Here is a 17712-nt window from a genome sequence, read left to right as displayed (position 1 = left end):
CCATTCTTTCCCCTTTGATCTTCTCTCAGAGATGATTTCTCTGGTTAGAGTGGGACTTACAATGTAGCGTCTGTCATCTGGACTTCTTCAGAACCTGAAAAGATCCCAGCATCTCAGCTGTCAGTCAATCGCTTGTAAACAAACAAAAGTCTAGTAGCTCCTCTGTCCCTGGGTTAATAGCTGACTGGTTCTCCTCAGGTTGTGTTCTGTCAGTCTGTGGCCTGTATCCGGAGTGGCAACAGGCCTTGGGGTCTATACAGAAAATCTTCATTCCCTGGGCTCTCACTCTCTAATACAGTAGTTTTGAACCTTTTTTTCCATTTGCGGAGCCCTAATACATTTCAAATGGAGGTGTGAATACCTTTGGAAATGTCAGACATAAGTCTGCAGACCCCCAGTAGTCCACGGACCACAGGTTGAAAATCACTGGTCTAGTACATAGTAACCCCAGCATCTGTTACTCAGCCACGATGAGGGTTTGCGGGAAGTGGATTTCAAAGCCAAATGCACGTGGAACACCATTTCCCATATTAAAGTCATCTACTGCTCTCTGACTGCCAATGTCCGGTATTCATAAAAGCTGTAGTACCCGGGAATGGGATTGGGACAGACATGGAGCTGATCTGCCATAATGAATGTGTCTGTTAAACTCAATTCTTGGGCTGTTTGCTGTAGAGCTATATTGGGTTAACTTTTGGGATGTTTATATTACGGCTGTATTGGGTGAAACCAGTATGGCTCTTCTTAGTTTAACAGCAGCCTGCTGGAAAACAATCAGGAAGGGAAGCCACAGATCAACCAAAGCCATCTTTCAGTAGGAGGCACTTCAGATAGGTTGAGAGACAACACCAGAGCTACAAGCTGGGAAGAGCCTATTTCTGGGCTCCAGCCACGTTACAGAGCTTGTTTTGCCAGCGCGGGGAGTCTGTCCAGAGGTGGGGCAGCTGTTGCTGAGAAGCTCTTCAGATTGACAGGCACAGACAGTGCTGGGAAGACTTAAGGCCCTCAGCCTGCCTGGGTCTCTATCAGAGAGGAAGGGCTTCGAGTCAAGCCTGTTGTTTGAAAACACTCTTATTCTCCCCTGTTACGCTTTATTCCTACTGTTCAGATTAAACAATGTTTTGGTTCAAGGAGGCTGGCTGGTCACTCATCTCACCACTACTCCCAGACTCCCAGAGGGAAGAACCACAGGTGCCAAATGCACTCGGACTTGATGGGCAGGCACAGTCGACCCGCAGTGTGCTGTAGCCCAGGGCCCAGTCTGAGAGTTGGAGAATGGTGAGATTCCACCCCATGAGAGGCCTGACATGTGGCACTCGGAGACCAGACAGGGGGCAACAATGCCTCCTGCCCCATAACTCTGATGGGTCTCTACAGGGCAGAAAGGCTGGAGCTGTCAGCCAGTCAGAAAACAGAAATAAACCCTACCAGACCTGTTAATACAGAGCAACACAGCTCTGAATTCCTGCCTTCATAATCGAGCCAGAGAATAAAACCTTTGAAAATGCATTTGCTGATTACATTTCCAGAAGCAAATAAACCTGAGGCAATTTGGGAACTAGTCACTGATATTTTGTGGGGTCTCCTCTGGCTAAACCCCTGCCAGGATCAGGCCCAGAGCACACAACACCTCTAAAAATGGGACCCATTCAGAAATCGTGACTCGGGGCATTGAGGTTCTAACACTCCAAGCTTGCTTCGAGTGTCAGATTTCTGTGTAGCTTGGACAGCCCACTGTGGAGCATGGGCAGATATAGGAGAAGGGTTCCCAAGCTTCCTAGCTCTGCCTGCTCTCCAGCCCCATCACTGAGTGACTCGGACAGCACAGTTGAGTCCTCTGCCACAGCATAGAGTATCTGCAAATGGAAACAGCTTACTGCCTTTCCCCCTTCACTGCGCATTTTAAAGATAGTGAAACCTGCCAACATACCCAGTTCCTGCTAGACGGGGAGCCGCTGACACCAGAGGTCTTCATCCTAAAGGACAAGGAGTTATTGGAGAGGTTGCATGGGCAGCGGGCAGTATCTGTTCAGATATGGAGGCAACTGTGTTTATGAAGCATGCCTGCACATTCCCTTGGGGGCCACTTGGCCATCAGGGAACCTCAGCTGCTTGGTTTAGTGTGCACCAGCTCTAACCCAGTAGGGGAAAAACTTCCTAACTGTCAGGTCAGCTAAGCACTGGAATAAATTGTGCAGGGAGGTTGTGGAATCTCCATCACTGTAGATTTTTAAGAGCAGGTTAGAGAAACACCTGCCAGGGATGGTCTAGATAATATTTAGTCCTGCCGTAAGCACAGGAGACTGGACTAGATAATCTCTCAAGGTCTCTTTCAGTCCTACAATTCTCCCTGAGGAATACACAGAGGGCCACAAAATCCAGGGATTCCCAAAGTTATACACAGATTTCAATGATCCATTGGTATCTAGCCCCAACTACCCACAATCTCTGGGCCTCCACAACTGCTCTAGGACCCTCTCCAGCTCCCTGCTAGCACAAGCCCATCAGTGATGTGCTACCAGGTCCTGTCACAGTAGCCACTGCCCAAAGGATCTGCTGAATGGGCTTTGTACAGGGGGCTGCACAGAGATGGGAAGGCTGCTTAAAGTAGCTGATGGGCACAATACCCCAGCCGTAGACTGGTCGGGAGGTTTTGACCTTTCCATACCCAGAGTGCAGCCAGAGACTCCGTCAGTGCAACCTTCATTTATGTTAAGAGGAAGAGGCAGATAAAAATCCTCCAGTTTCTCTTGGGGATCCAGGCAGCATCATTGCAACTGATATTTCAGAGAAAAATAATCCATTTTCTATGGAAACTCACCCCCCAAAATGGATGAAAAGTAAACATTTTAGTTTTTGTCAAAATGTTTCAGGGGCGGGGTGGGCGGGGTGGAGGGGACTGTCTGTTTTTCAGCCCAGCTCTGGTTCAAACCATGAGCCTCTGTCCTTCGTGCTACAGGATCACACCCCTGGGTGGCAGCACTTGCCCCCATCAGCCTCCCACACTGAGCAGCTCCTGCATGTCTGCTAGACGGGGCTGTGCCAGCTCTGTACCAGGGGGATCCCCTGGAAAAGGCCTGTCTGCAGCAGCCCATCCATCAGTGGAACACTTTAGAAACATGACAAAGGCCAGACTGGGTCAGCCCAATGGTCCATGTAGCCCGGTGTCCTGTCTTCTGACAGTGGTTGGTGCAGATGCTTCAGGGGGAATGAACAGGGCAATTATCGAGTGATCCATCCCATCATCTGCTCCCAGCTTCTCGCAGTCAGAAGTTTAAAGACACCCAGAGCATGGGGCTGTGTCCCTGACCATCTTGGCTACTAGCCATTGATGGACCTGTCCTCCATGAACTTATCTGATTATTCTTTGGATCAGTTATACTTTTGGCCTTCACAACATCCTTTGGCAGTGAGTTCCACAGGCTGGCTGCGCACTGAGTGAAGAAATACTTTCTTTTATTTGTTTTAAAAGCTGCTGCCTATTAACTTCATTGGGTGACCCCCTGGTTCTTGTGAAGGGGTTAACAACACTTCCCGATTCACTTTTTCCACACCACTCATGATTTTACAGGCCTCTATCATATCCCTCCTTTCCAACCTGAACAGTCCCAGTCTTTTAAATCTCCCCTCATGTGGAATCTGTTCCATACCCCTCATCATTTTTGTCACCCTTTTCTGTACCTTTTCCAATTCCAGTATATCTTTTTTGAGATGGGGCAACCAGAACTGCACGCAGTATCCAAGGTTTGGGCAGATCCTGGGTATATAGAGAGACAATATGATATTTTATGTCTTATTTTCTAGCCCTTTCCTAATGGTTCTTCACATTGTGTTAGTTTTGATTTGGTTGTGGTTTTTGACTGCTGCTGCACATTGAGTGGGTGTTTTCAAAGAACTAGGGGTAATGACCCCAGGATCTCTTTCTTGAGTGGTAACAGCTAATTTACACCCCATCATTTTGTTTGAATAGCTGGAATTACGTTTTCAATGTGCATTACTTTTCCTTTGTCAACACTGACTTTCATCTGCCACTTTGTTGCCCACTCACCCAGTTTTGTGAGATCCCTTTGTAACTCTTTGTAATCTGCTTGGGTCTTAACTATCTTGAGTAATTTTGCCTCGAATGGGAATTTTCCCACCTCACGGTTTATCCCTTTTTCCAGATCACTTATGAATCTGTTGAATAGGACTGGTCCCAGTACAGACCCCTGTGGGACACCACTAGTTACTCCTCTCCATTCTGAAAAATGACCATTTATTTCTACCCTTTGTTTCCTATTTTAACCAGTTTCTGATCCATGAGAGGACCTTTCTTCTTAATTCATGACAATTGACTTTGCCTAAGAGCCTTTGGTGAGGAACATTGTCAGAGGCTGTCACGGAGTGGGGGGGACGTCAGGGCCCTGCACCCCTCTTCCTGGGATTCACCATGACTCTCAGCCAGCCAGTAAAACAAAAGGATTATTGGACAGTAGGAACGCAGTCTAAAACAGGGCTTGTAGGTACAGCCAGGACCCCTCAGTCAAGTCCTTCTGGGGGACAGGGAGCTTAGACCCCAACCTTGGGGTTCCCTGCGTTCCACCACCCAGCACCAAACTGAAATTAAAAATTCCTCCAGCAGCTCTTTCCCCCCTCCCCCCCAGCTCCTCCTCTCCTTTGTCCAGTCTCCCCGCCAGAAGGTGTCACTTCTCCCAACCCCCCTCCTGGCTCAGGTTACAGCTCAGGTAGCTTCCTTCAAGGGAAGTCCCCCATCCCCAATGTAAATCCCCTGCAACATTCCCAGGTCAAATCTGCCCCGCTCCCTGCTCCATCACAGAGGCTTTCTGAAAGTCCAAGTACACTATATCCACCGGATCCCCCTTTCCTACATGTACCAAGATCACCTCTGGAGCCTTTTTTAAAAATCAGCATCAGATTAGCTCTCTGCCAGTCATCTGGTACAGAGGTTGATTTAAGTGATACGTTACATACCATGGTTAGTAATTGTCCAATCTGATATTTGAGTTCCTTCAGAACTCTTAGGTGAGTCCCATCTGGTCCTGGTGAATTATTACTGTTTAATTGATCAATTTGTTCCAAAAACCTCTTCTAATGATACCGCAATGTGGGACAGTTCCTCAGATCTGTCACCTAAAAAGAATCAGGTGTGAGAATCTCCCTCATATCATCTGCAGTGAAAACCGATGCATTTATCCTCCCTACAATAGCTTCATCTTCTTTGTCTGCTCCTTTAGTACCTGAATCGTCCAGGGTCCCCACTCATTGTTTAGCAGGCTTCCTGCTTCTGATGTACTTTGAAAAAAAATTGTTGTTAGTTCTTGTGTCTTTTTCTAGTTGTTCTTCAAATTCTTGTTTGGCCTGCCTAATTATACCCTTAAACGTGACTTGCCAGAGTTAATGCTCCTTTCTATTTTCCTCAGTACGATTTGACTTCCAATTTTTAACAGATTTCTTTTTGCCTCTAACCACCTCTTTATTCTCGTGTTTAGCTTCAATGGTGGTTTTTTGGACATCTTACTGGGATTTTTTTTGTTGTGGTGGTAATTTAGGGGATACATTTAGTTTGAGCTTTGATTATGATGTTGTTAAATTATTTCCATGCAGCTTGCAGGCACTTCACTCTTGTTACTCTTCCTTTTAATGTCCGTTAACTAACTACCGCATTCTTATGTAGTTCCCCTTTTGGAAGTTAAATGTTACCATGGTGAGCTTTGTTGGTATTTCACTCCCTACAAGGATGTTAAATTTAATTACATTATAGTCACTATTACCAAGTGCTGCAGATATATTTACCTCTTGGACCAGACCCTGTGCTCCACTTAGGACTAAATCAAGAATTTCCTCTCCCCTTGTGGGTTCCAGGACCAGCTGCTCCAGGAAGCAGTGCTGCCTAGAAATTTTTTCTCTGCATCCCGTCCTGAGGTGACATGTACCCAGTCAATACAGGGATAGTTAAAATCCCCTATTACTATTGGGATTTTTTGTTATCGTAACCTCGCTAATGTCCCTGAACATTTCACAGTCACTGTCACCACCCTGGTCAGCTGGTCAGTAATATATTCCTATTGCTATACTCTTATCCAAGCATGGAATTTCTATGCATATTCTATGGTTCAGTTTGATTCATTTAAGATTTTACTATATTTGACTTTCTTTCTTTCACACATAGTGCCACGCCCCTACCAGCACGACCTACACGGTCATTCCTCTACCTTTTGTGCCCTGGTATTACCCTGTCCCGTTCATTATCATCGTTCCATCACATTTCTGTTATAGCAATGTCCTCATTTAATATCAGCCACTCAAGTTCACCCATCTTAGTATTTAGACTTCTAGCACTTAGACTACACAAGCACTTAGAAACTTTGTCAATATTTAGATGTCCACCTTCATGGGATGTAATTGAATGAAACTCTTTCTTTTGTCTGTTTCTCTTCAGTCCCTACCTGCACTTCATCAACGTCTATCCTCTTTTCTTGCCTAGGATATAGAGTATCCTCTTTAATAAATCCTCCCCTAAGAGATTTACCCAGGCTCTTGGTGGATTCTCCATCACTTGACAATTGGTTGTTTTTTTCTAAAAGCTCTGCTCTAGGGATTATTGTGGGCAGGTCTCTGGCCTGTGCTACACAGAGAGTCAAACTAGATGATCACGATGGTCCCTTCTGGACTTGGAATCCATGAATCATTCTCCTTAGGTCCCCTTAAGTGGAGCCCATGGGAGCCCCAGTTCTCATTGGACAGTACTAGAGAACGGATCCCCATGTGGCTGTATCTTCTCTGCCCTGCCTTGATATTCCAAGGAAGCTGGTGCATTTTTCCAGTCCAACCCCCCAACTCCCCACCACACACACACACACACACTGGGCTCACTACAGCTAAGAAACTGAAGCTCTTCGAGTTCCACTGAAGTCGAGGCACTTTGCTGAAGTGGGGACCTCAGTAAATAAACAGCTGGCTGGAACCTTGGTCCTTCTTTATCCATCTCCTACGCACCACTGTTTGCCCTGCCCCCTGCCATGCGCCATGCTGGAAAGTACATTGCCAGCCCATTGGCACAAGGACCAGGGTCTAAATCTTATCACTGGGGGTTAGTTGCTTAACACCCTTTGAAGATATAGGCCCATCTCCTTTTCCCCAAGGTCCTGCCCCTTTTCCCCGAGGCCCTGCCCCCACCCTACCCCTTCTCCCTGAGACCCTGCCCCCATACCACCCCATCTCCCCGATTCCCTGCCCCCACATAACCCCTTATCCCCAAGGCCCTGCCCCCATCCCACTCCTTCTCCCCAATCCCCTGCCCCCACGCCGCCCCTTCTCCCTGAGCCCCTGTCCTCACCTCACCCCTTCTCCCCAAGGCTGTGCCTCCATCCTGCCCCTTCTCCCCGAGCCCCCCACCCCACACTGCCCCTTCTCCCCAAAGCTCTACCCCCACCGCACCCCCCTGGGGGCCTGAATGTACCTTAAAAAATAGCCTCCGTTTAATGATGCCCCCACATGCAGGTCTAGTACCCAGAAAAAGTGGACGGTTGTGACCTAAACCTGACAAGAAATGCTGTGCTGAGTTTTAAATTGCCTGCTTTGACCAGAGTACAGCGTCCTGCCAAAGACAACGGCAACGCCTGGCAGGTTGTGTCAGGCAGACTTGTAGCCCATGAAGGGGTACCTGCATGCACTGTCTGCCTGTCTCTCTCTCTCACAGACACATACACACACGCTACACAAGCTGTGCATCAGCAGACATGTGACGTCAAGCGACCTGGGTCTAGGCTCTGCTACTGACTTTCTGTGTTGTCTTGGCCCAGTCACCTAAACACCCAGCGTAACATTTTCAAACGCACCTAGCTGATTTAGGTGCCCAAGTTCTGTGCCAATGGGATTTAGGGCCCTGGAGGAGGCTTATTCTTGATTACCTGTTAGTCTCTCTGTTGTTAAAAGGGGGCTGATGGCCCTGGTCCCCCTTGGTAAAGCACTTTGAGACCTGTGGATGCCAAGTGCTATATATCGACCATGGTCAGGTTTTTAAAGATATTTAGGTGCCTAACTCCCATTGAAATCAGAGTTAGGAACCTAAATACCTTAAAAAAACCTGGCCTTGGGTTCTTGTTAAGAACCAGTACACTACAAAGTAAACCAAATTCTACTCCCTGTGCGGACAACATGATTGGCCTCTTCCAGAGTGAGATTGTCTCTATGCAGGGGCTGGCTCTGTTCAGACCAGCAGCTACCTGGACAATGGCTGTTAAATACAGCTCCATTTCTAATGCGGACAAACCCACAGACGCGCTGGCCAGACGACACTCCTCAGTTCATGCCTTCAGCACGTCTTCTGATCTTTTTAGATCATTACCTCCATCATTTTTTCTCTCCATTATCCACCCGGCTTACCGAGCTCGCTGAATAATTTGCAAATGTAGCCGTTGAATAACTTATCCACTATTGTTTTCCAATATCATATTTGGCTAACGATTATCTACCATTCCCCCAGCTCTGCCGGGAAGGAAAGGCGATGGAAGTGACACGTTAGCAGGGAAAATATTCCACACCCCAGGGCGATGTGGATTTTCTCTGTGTGTCCAAGAAATCCCACCCTACATCAGATCTTCTCCGGCTGGATCAGCAGTCATTCAAACACCCACACAACTGCTTCTGCTTATACTTTTCAGCTAAAGACACTGATTTTTTTCCCAGAAAGCGGGAGAGAATTCGATTTTTTTAATATAATTTTGATGGATAATATTGATGTTTATTTTAGAGCATTTTTTTCCCATTTTTATCTATTTAAATGTTCACACTTGCAGGAAATTATGGGGGGGCGGGGCGGGGGGGGGGTGCCAGACAATGGCGGGGATCAGACAATTATTTAATGGCAGACATTGAGGTTCCAAAAATGAAAGCTTTATAGCTGTTAAACATCAAATTGTCACCGTCACAGGTCAAAATATACCCAGTCAATATCCTTAACTGAAACTCTAATATGTTCTCAAGTAGCATTTGTCTTACTTTGCCTAGCAGTAAATGTCTAGAACCATCAACGGGAATATTTCTTGTCGGTTTGTGTGAGTGGTGAAATCAACGTTGACTGATAATCTAATCTTGCCAAGATTAGACATAAGGCATTTGACACTGCTGTGTCCAGACCAATAGTCCTATTCTTTCTTGCCTAGTCTTCCCATGAGAAATGACTTAGCTAGCAAGAGCACTGCAGTGTGAGATCCAGGGCTACAAGACCCGCAGCGGGCATGGCATGGGGGAAGTTCTCTGGCGTGTGTCATGCCGGAGGTCAGAGCAGATGATCACAGTGGTCCTTTCTGACCTTGAACTCTATGAATTCTCTTCTATTCTGCAGAGGTTTTGATACCGCGTCAGCACCAAAGCCGGGGTCAGCTGAGGGTCTGGCCTGCAGTACTGCATGCTCGGGCTGTGCCCAGCCCCAGAAATTAAAAACCAACCAACCAACACAAAAATCATTACAGGACTAGAGGTCTTCGTGAATTCAGTGGTGGAGAAAGTTTCCGGGCTGACAAGCAGCTTGAGTTCTCAGTGGCTCTCACGTGCGACCCTGCTCTCTGACCTGACGACACAACCTCACAGAGGAGAGAGCTCTTAGTTCCATCCATCTCAGTTTTGTGACGCGGACACTTGTCCACCAGGCATTGGACTGGAAACCTCGTTCTGTTTGAAATGCAAAAGGGAAACCTGCTCAGGGCCAGGGGCTGGTGCATTGTCCTCTCCACACTGAGGGGGTGGGGGCAGATTGGGGAATAAACTTACCCTCGCCGGGCTTCTGACCAGGGTAAGATGGTACAGCTCTGGGGTCCTAGGCTGGAGAGCTGGGGTGGGGGGGAATTGGCTGGAGCCTCTCTATTGTTGGCTCATGAGTGCCTAGTGAAAGCATTCATGTAACTGCAGCTGGGTGCATCCCTGGCTGTGTCTGGCTGTGGAAGTGCAGAACCCAGAGAGGATTGCTGCTTGTCACAGCCTCACAGTGTGAGAGGGAGCCCAGGTTGGTATGCCAGAGGGCTCAGCGGTACCCCCGTTCCAGGTTGCATCCTGGGCAAGTCCGTCACACCCACCTAATGAACAATCCCTGCTAGACCGTGAGTCCATTTCCTTCTTGTTACTAATGGAGAGACCGTGGTTACAGCAGAGAAGTCAGGACTCCTAGGTTCTGTCTGTCATTCTCTGTGTGACCTTCACCAAGTCACATCTCCCTTTCCCTCAGTTTACCTCTCAGTATAATGGGTATATGTTCATAGCCACTTTCCTTTGCTAGGTGTTTTGAAGATCCTTCAATGAAAGGTGCTGCACAGTATGATGATAGTTACTGATGAGAATTACTGATTTCTGATCCCTTAGCAATAGCCCAGTGTGCCTGCAGAAAGTGTTTGTGTCTCCCCACAGTCACCTTTCTCCAAATATCTCTGTCTACTATCTACCCATTAACATGGGGAGAAGGGGTGGGGTGGGGGCACTCATATTCCCATCACCTAGGCATTGGTGCAGTACACAGGGAAACTGAGGTACACGCAGTATTCATACAAGAAAGTAAGACTCACATGCAACATAACAAAGGGGAAAACCCCACTTCGTCACATTATGCAGGAGGTCAGGCTAGTCCACTGGTCCCTCTGGCCTTAAAAACTACGAATGCAAATGCATTTGACCAAGGACAGAATTTCACCTGCAGATGGTGCAATGTCCCTTATCCCACCAAAAAAATAGTCTAGGACTTCCCTAGAAGAAAGGATTAAATTTCCAGGGGGAGGCAAAGGAAATGCACTATCTCCCAGGCAACACCTTGGACGTGGGGGACCCTGTCCCCTACCAGGAAACAGCCCCCTAGTGCCTGTGCAATATCTTGCCTTGGCAATGGCTGACCAGGACATCACAATTTAAGCTCTCCAGAAGTCACTGAGGTTGATTTCAGCATCAAACTTCTTCCTATGTCAGTGAGGAGCCTCCAGACATCAAGAGTTAGAGAGCAGTGGTTCAGTGTTCCCTAAGGATGGATCTTTAATCCATGAATCCCCAATGCTATACAGCTCCCCCTTCCCCCAAACGAAGCATCTTCCTCTTGCATTGGGTGTGATGACTGCTCCTGCCCTGGTGGGGACACCATCCTGAGACACACCTTTGAATCGGCCTTGGATTCCTCCTCTAATGCTACCTCTTTCCAGAACCAAATCCAGAATTTTTCCCATTTTTCCCATTTCTAAGAGACCCAAGTCTGAATTGCCCCTGAATCACCATATTTGGGACCCATCTACATCTCTCCAGTCTATAGAGAGATTTTCATAGATTCATAGACTCTAAGGCCAGAAGGTATCATTGTGATCATTTGGTGTCTGACCTCCTGTATCCATAAAGCTTTCCTGAATTAATTCCAGTTTGAACTAGAGCAGATATCTTAGAAAAAAATCCAGCCTTGATTTTAAAATTGCCAGTGAATCCACTTGATAAATTGTTCCCAGGGTTAATTACCTCACTATGAAAAATGGACACCTTATTGCCAGTCCAAATTTGTCCAGTTTCACCTTCCACCCATTGGATCTTGTTATGCCTTTGTCTGCTCGACTGAAGAGCCCCTTATCAAATATTTGTTCCCCACCAGGGTGCAATCCACTACCCAGCCCTCGTGTTCCCAGCCTTGGACAGGTTTCCACTGAGAAACTGTGACCTCAAGCTGAGATCCCCTGCTGGTGAAATGAACCCATTGGGTTTGATATGGCTGTGCTATAATAAAGGCTCTCCGTGCATTCCTTCTGGCCAGGATGAGATTCAGGCAGATTGCTTGTGTCTGGGGTCTTCTTTTGTGCCTCTTCTTTCATGAGGCATCTGGCTTGTCTCCTCTGCTGTGATTTGGGGTAAGTGCTGGCTTTGCCATGTACAGTGCAACGAAATAGATAGGAAGTCCCACGTCCCACCTACTGTACAGGTAATGTATTAAAGGGACTGGTTCAAAGTGAGACGTGTCTGCTGCAGAAGTGAGATGACCTGTCAGAAAAGTGCTGAGACAGAAAGTCAATTTCACCAAATATTCATTTTGTTCCTATATATATATAGGTTTGGGCTGAAAAAGCTCCCCAGGGTCTGATCAATAAGCTCATTGTTCCTATATCCAATGATATGTATGGCACATATACACAATCACTAATGATACTGATTTCACAATGGTTCTGTTTCCTCCTGTTTGAAAGTTACGAACAGTCTCTCTTGTCGGTTACCAAAGTTCTCCTCTCTCTGACTCCAGTCACTTCAATTGCAGTCAGAGCTTTTTTTTAGTGTCACTGAAAATCCATGTTGGCTTGTTCGGGGAAGCCTGTGTTCAAATGATCCCATGGGAATTGTCGCTCATGGTGCTAGAAGGGCTCTGGGCAGCGTTTGTCACTTTGATTAATCCCATCGTGGCGACAGCGCTTTAAATTGTTCTGCTTTGTTACTGAGCGATTTGCAAGCTTTGGACAGACATACTATTGAAACAAGTATCAGAGGGGTAGCTGTGTCAGTCTGGATCTGTAAAAAGCAACAGAGAGTCCTGTGGCACCTTTAAGAGTAACAGATGTATTGGAGCATAAGCTTTCGTGGGTGAATGCCCATCCGACCAAGTGGGCATTCAGCCATGAAAGCTTATGCTCCAATACATCTGTTAGTCTTAAAGGTGCCACAGGACTCTCTGTTACTATTTCAGAGTAGCAGCCGTGTTAGTCTGTATCCGCAAAAAGAAGAACAGGAGTACTTGTGGCACCTTAGAGACTAACAAATTTATTAGAGCATAAGCTTTCGTGGACTACAGCCCACTTCTTCGGATGCATATAGAGTGGAACATATATTGAGGAGATATATATACACACATACAGAGAGCATAAACAGGTGGGAGTTGTCTTACCAACTCTGAGAGGCCAATTAAGTAAGAGAAAAAAACTTTTGAAGTGATAATCAAGCTAGCCCAGTACAGACAGTTTGATAAGAAGTGTGAGAATACTTACGAGGGGAGATAGATTCAATGTTTGTAATGGCTCAGCCATTCCCAGTCCTTATTCAATCCTGAGTTGATTGTATCTAGTTTGCATATCAATTCCAGCTCAGCAGTCTCTCGTTGGAGTCTGTTTTTAAAGTTTTTCTGTTGTAAGATAGCCACCCGCAGGTCTGTCATTGAATGACCAGACAGGTTAAAGTGTTCTCCCACTGGTTTTTGAGTATTATGATTCCTGATGTCAGATTTGTGTCCATTAATTCTTTTGCGTAGAGACTGTCCGATTTGGCCAATGTACATGGCAGAGGGGCATTGCTGGCACATGATGGCATATATCACATTGGTAGATGTGCAGGTGAACGAGCCCCTGATGGTATGGCTGATGTGATTAGGTCCTATGATGATGTCACTTGAATAGATATGTGGACAGAGTTGGCATCGGGCTTTGTTACAAGGATAGGTTCCTGGGTCAGTGTTTTTGTTCAGTGATGTGTGGTTGCTGGTGAGTATTTGCTTTAGGTTGAGGAGGTGTCTGTAAGCGAGGACAGGTCTGTCTCCTAAGATCTGTGAGAGTAAAGGATCATCTTTCAGGATAGGTTGTAGATCTCTGATGATGCACTGGAGAGGTTTTAGTTCGGGGCTGAAGGTGACAGCTAGTGGTGTTCTGTTATTTTCTTTGTTGAGCCTGTCTTGTAGGAGGTGACTTCTGGGTACTCGTCTGGCTCTGTCAATCTGTTTTTTCACTTCAGCAGGTGGGTATTGTAGTTTTTTAAGAATGCTTGATAGAGATCTTGTAGGTGCTTGTCTCTATCTGAGGGATTGGAGCAAATGCGGTTATATCTTAGAGCTTGGCTGTAGACAATGGATCGTGATGGAAGCTGGAGGCATGTAGGTAAGTGTAGCGGTCAGTAGGTTTCCGGTATAGGGTGGTATTTATGTGACCATCGCTTATTAGCACAGTAGTGTCCAGGAAATGGACCACTTGTGTGGATTGATCTAGGCTGAGGTTGATGGTGGGATGGAAATTATTGAAATCATGGTGGAATTCCTCAAGGGCTTCTTTTCCATGGGTCCAGATGATGAAGATGTCATCAATGTAGCGCAAGTAGAGTAGGGGCGTTAGGGGACAAGAGCTAAGGAAGCATTGTTCTAAGTCAACCATAAAAATGTTGGCATACTGTGGGGCCATGCGGGTACCCATAGCAGTGCCACTGACTTGAAGGTATATATTGTCCCCAAATGTGAAATAGTTGTGGGTGAGGACAAAGCAAGCTCTTCCCTACACCTCATAACCTTTCATGCCATGCAGTGAGGCTCCTCAAAGTTCAAAGCCAAAAGGCATTTGCCACTGTCTGCTCCAGCCACATCTTGACGTTCTTACTCGGTTTTGACTTTCTAACCACCCAGGCAAAGCACACTTGACTCACAAACTGAACAAAGGGAGCTGAGAATGTGGCTCTGTGGACGTATGGAAACCCCCAGTGAAGTACAATTTGTCCTAGCTCATGTTAATCTGAGCTCTCCTGCCCTGGAAAGAGTGGGGAAGTGTTCCACTTTGCCAGCTGGCCGAACCGACTGAGCAGACACTGGGAGATTGACGAAGATGCTTTGGAGCCTATCTGCATTAACCACATTTATAGCATTCCCAGGTCGGTTTGGATTTTTCCTCTGGACATCAACCCTATTTAGCATCTGTTGTCCTGTAAACGTACATAAGAAGTGATCCCCACTCCTTGCGCTGCATAAAAATATGGCAGGCTCTTCTCATGTTAAACTGACTCTGCCGCTGTCATTTTTATTGCTGACATTTCAGACCGTCATGACAACGCCGCAGTGTTTGCTGATGGCCGCGATTCCGAATTTTTTCCTTCCCTTTGATCTTTTATTGGCAATTTAGAAACACAACTCCGTTTTTCCTCCCATCAGTGTAGGTTTGGGGAATGGGCTTGCGGGCTTTGAAGGGAGATGACAGAGCTACTAAAACATTTTATATAACTTTGTTCCAAATAAAAAATCCATCCAGATACAAAAATAATCACATTATTTCTGATCCTGCAGTAGTAAGTTCTCTCTGGTTTAACTGCATTTTGTCTTCTGACCATTCTTTTTTTTTTTTCTTTTTTCCTTCCTTCCTTTCTTTCTGTCTGGCACCCATCCCCATAGTATCTGAGCATTGCCAGTTACCTAGTGCCACTCCCGTTTGACCAAATTCTGCTTTGACTTTGACTGGGGCAACTTCACTATCCCCAAAGGGAGTCTCACAATCGCATCTGAGGGCAGAACTGGGAGAATCTATGTTTATTTTTGGTGATCTGGGTAAACGTCAATCAGGCTGAGGCACAGTTTGTGAGAGCAACGTACACTGGAAGAGAGAGGATGGTCTCAGGGTTAAGACTATTGAGTGCTGCCCTGGAGAATTGGATCGGATCCCTGCCTCTGCCACAGACTGACTATGTGATACTGGGCAAGTCACTTAAACCAAACGTGTCACTAATTGTGTGATCCTCATATCCTGGGTGCAGAGGCACTGAACACTCATTGGTGCCACTGGGGACTGTGTTTTGAACATACGACGCACTGCCTAACGCTAAGTACTCTGAAGATTCCAGTCCTGGCGTCTCAGCTTGGCCATGCTTGAAGTAGGGGACACTTTTTACCTTGATCTCCCTGTGCCTCATTTCCCCAATCTCTACAATGGACATAATAATTGGAAAACAAATTAATTCCTCTGTCTTCAGTACAGGGTTTGAATAAAGCCAGAGGCCACACCCGGATCAAGGAACAGCAATCAGAGTTTGAATAGCTGCTCATGAAGCGAGCACGGTCCATGCTATGCACTGAATGAGGCAGAGGTCCTGTGGCTAAATTCTACGTGGCCTGTAATAACAAACTGTCTCATGAGGGATACACACAAAGAGGGCTGGCAGGCAGTCTTAATTCTGTCATGCCCTAACTTTTAAGTGCTTGACTTTGTAACCTTAATAATGTTCTTTTAATGTAGTATTTTGGTAGATGACCTACAAATGGATAATGCTGCTGTTATTACAGTTGTTGTTTGGACCTACAGAGGACACTGAATGCATGAGACATCAGCGATGCATCAGACTGGCTTCAGCCACTTGGCCTTAATCCTCACAGGAATTCCAGGGCTGCAGCATGTCTATTATTGGATGGCTTTCCCTCTGGGCTCAGTGAACTACATCATGCTCTCTGTCATATGGCTGGACCACAGTCTCCTCATCCCAATGTTCTATTTCCTTTCGACGCTGGCATTGGCAGACTTGGGCTTATCTGTCTCCACCTTGCCCACCATGCTGAGCATCTTCTGATTGGATTCCAGCTCCATCCATTTCAATGCCTGCGTTACCCAGATGTACTTCATCCAGACTTCTCCACCGCAGAGTCTGGGGACCTGGGTTGCCATGGCGTTTGACTGCTTTGTGGCCATATGCAACCCTCCGAGATATGCCTCCGTCTTGACAAATGTCAGGAGCAAAAGGCAGGGGCGGCGATTCTATTGCGGGCAGTCTGTGTGATGCTGCCAGTTGTCTTCCTCATTAAAAGGCTTCCCTTCTGCCTGCACTCGGATGTGCGGACGTTGGCCCATGGGGACAAAACAGGTCAACAGGTCAACTTGTACGGTCTGACTGCCACGGTACTGACCAAGGGATTGGATTCCTTGTCTATCCACCCATCATATGTCATGATCCTGAAGGCCGTCCTGAGCACTGCCTCCTGGGAAGAGCACGTCAAGGCATTCAGCACCTGCATCTCTCACACCTGCTGCACCATCTACAGTCCACTCATTGGGTTGTCCGTCCTACACAGGTTTGGGAGGCACCTGTCCCACCTCACGCACACGCTCCTGGCTGATGCCTACCTGCTAGTGCCCCTCTTCCCCACCGCGTCCTGAACCCCATCATCGACAGCTTGAAAACCAAGCAGATCCGTCGGAGGATTCTGGGAATTATTCATCGGAGAAGAGTCCAATCAGCAAACCCCTTCTAGTGGGGTGTGGCTCCCTGGATCAGCTGCCTCGTGCCCCACAGAGATCCAGGGAATTCTGCAGGGCTGTCCCAGCAGATTGGCTGTTACTGGGGGGAGTTTGTTAGGACACAGCTAGGTTCCTGGCATCTTCCCTTCCCCACTCCAGAGCATAAACCTAAGGCCCAAATGTGGTTTTCTTAGATATCACCCCAGCCTACCCCACCCCAGCTGCCAAGCTTGTATCATAAATGAGCTTCCAAGTTGGGGACAGAACCTAGATCCCTCAATTCCCAGCCTAGCCCCCTAACCATCAGACCATCTTTATACAGCACAGCACACACAGGGTTACAGGGAAGCAGAGTCCACCACAACGTTGTCCCCGGAAGGGAGGGGCTACTGCAGTGCATGTGATCAAAGAGTGCAAAGAGATCCTGGAGTCATTGTGGATAGTTCTCTGAAAACATCCACTCAATGTGCAGCGGCAGTCAAAAAAGCAAACAGAGCGCTGGGCATCATTAAGAAAGGGATAGATAATAGGCCAGAAAATATCATGTTGCCTCTATATTAATCCATGGTACGCTCACACCTTGAATACTGCGTGCAGATGTGATCGCCCCATCTCAAAAAAGATATCTTGGACTTGGAAAAAGTTCAGAAAAGGGCAACCAAAATGATTAGGGGTATGGAATGGCTTCCATATGAAGAGAGATTAATAAGACTGGGACTTTTCAGCTTGGAAAAGAGACGGCTCA

General features: G+C 46.9%; 1 pseudogene; it reads left to right on the top strand.

Annotated features, from left to right (window-relative positions):
* The first annotated feature begins 16068 nt into the window (after nt 1-16068).
* On the top strand, nt 16069-17174 carry LOC117884440 (annotated as a pseudogene).
* Nucleotides 17175-17712: the final 538 nt, after the last annotated feature.

The sequence above is a fragment of the Trachemys scripta genome, chromosome 1 (assembly GCF_013100865.1).
Source record: "Trachemys scripta elegans isolate TJP31775 chromosome 1, CAS_Tse_1.0, whole genome shotgun sequence".
In the NCBI taxonomy this organism is placed as follows: domain Eukaryota; kingdom Metazoa; phylum Chordata; order Testudines; family Emydidae; genus Trachemys; species Trachemys scripta.
The sequence above is the reverse complement of the archived record's forward strand: the minus strand, read 5'-3'. Positions and strand labels throughout refer to the sequence as shown.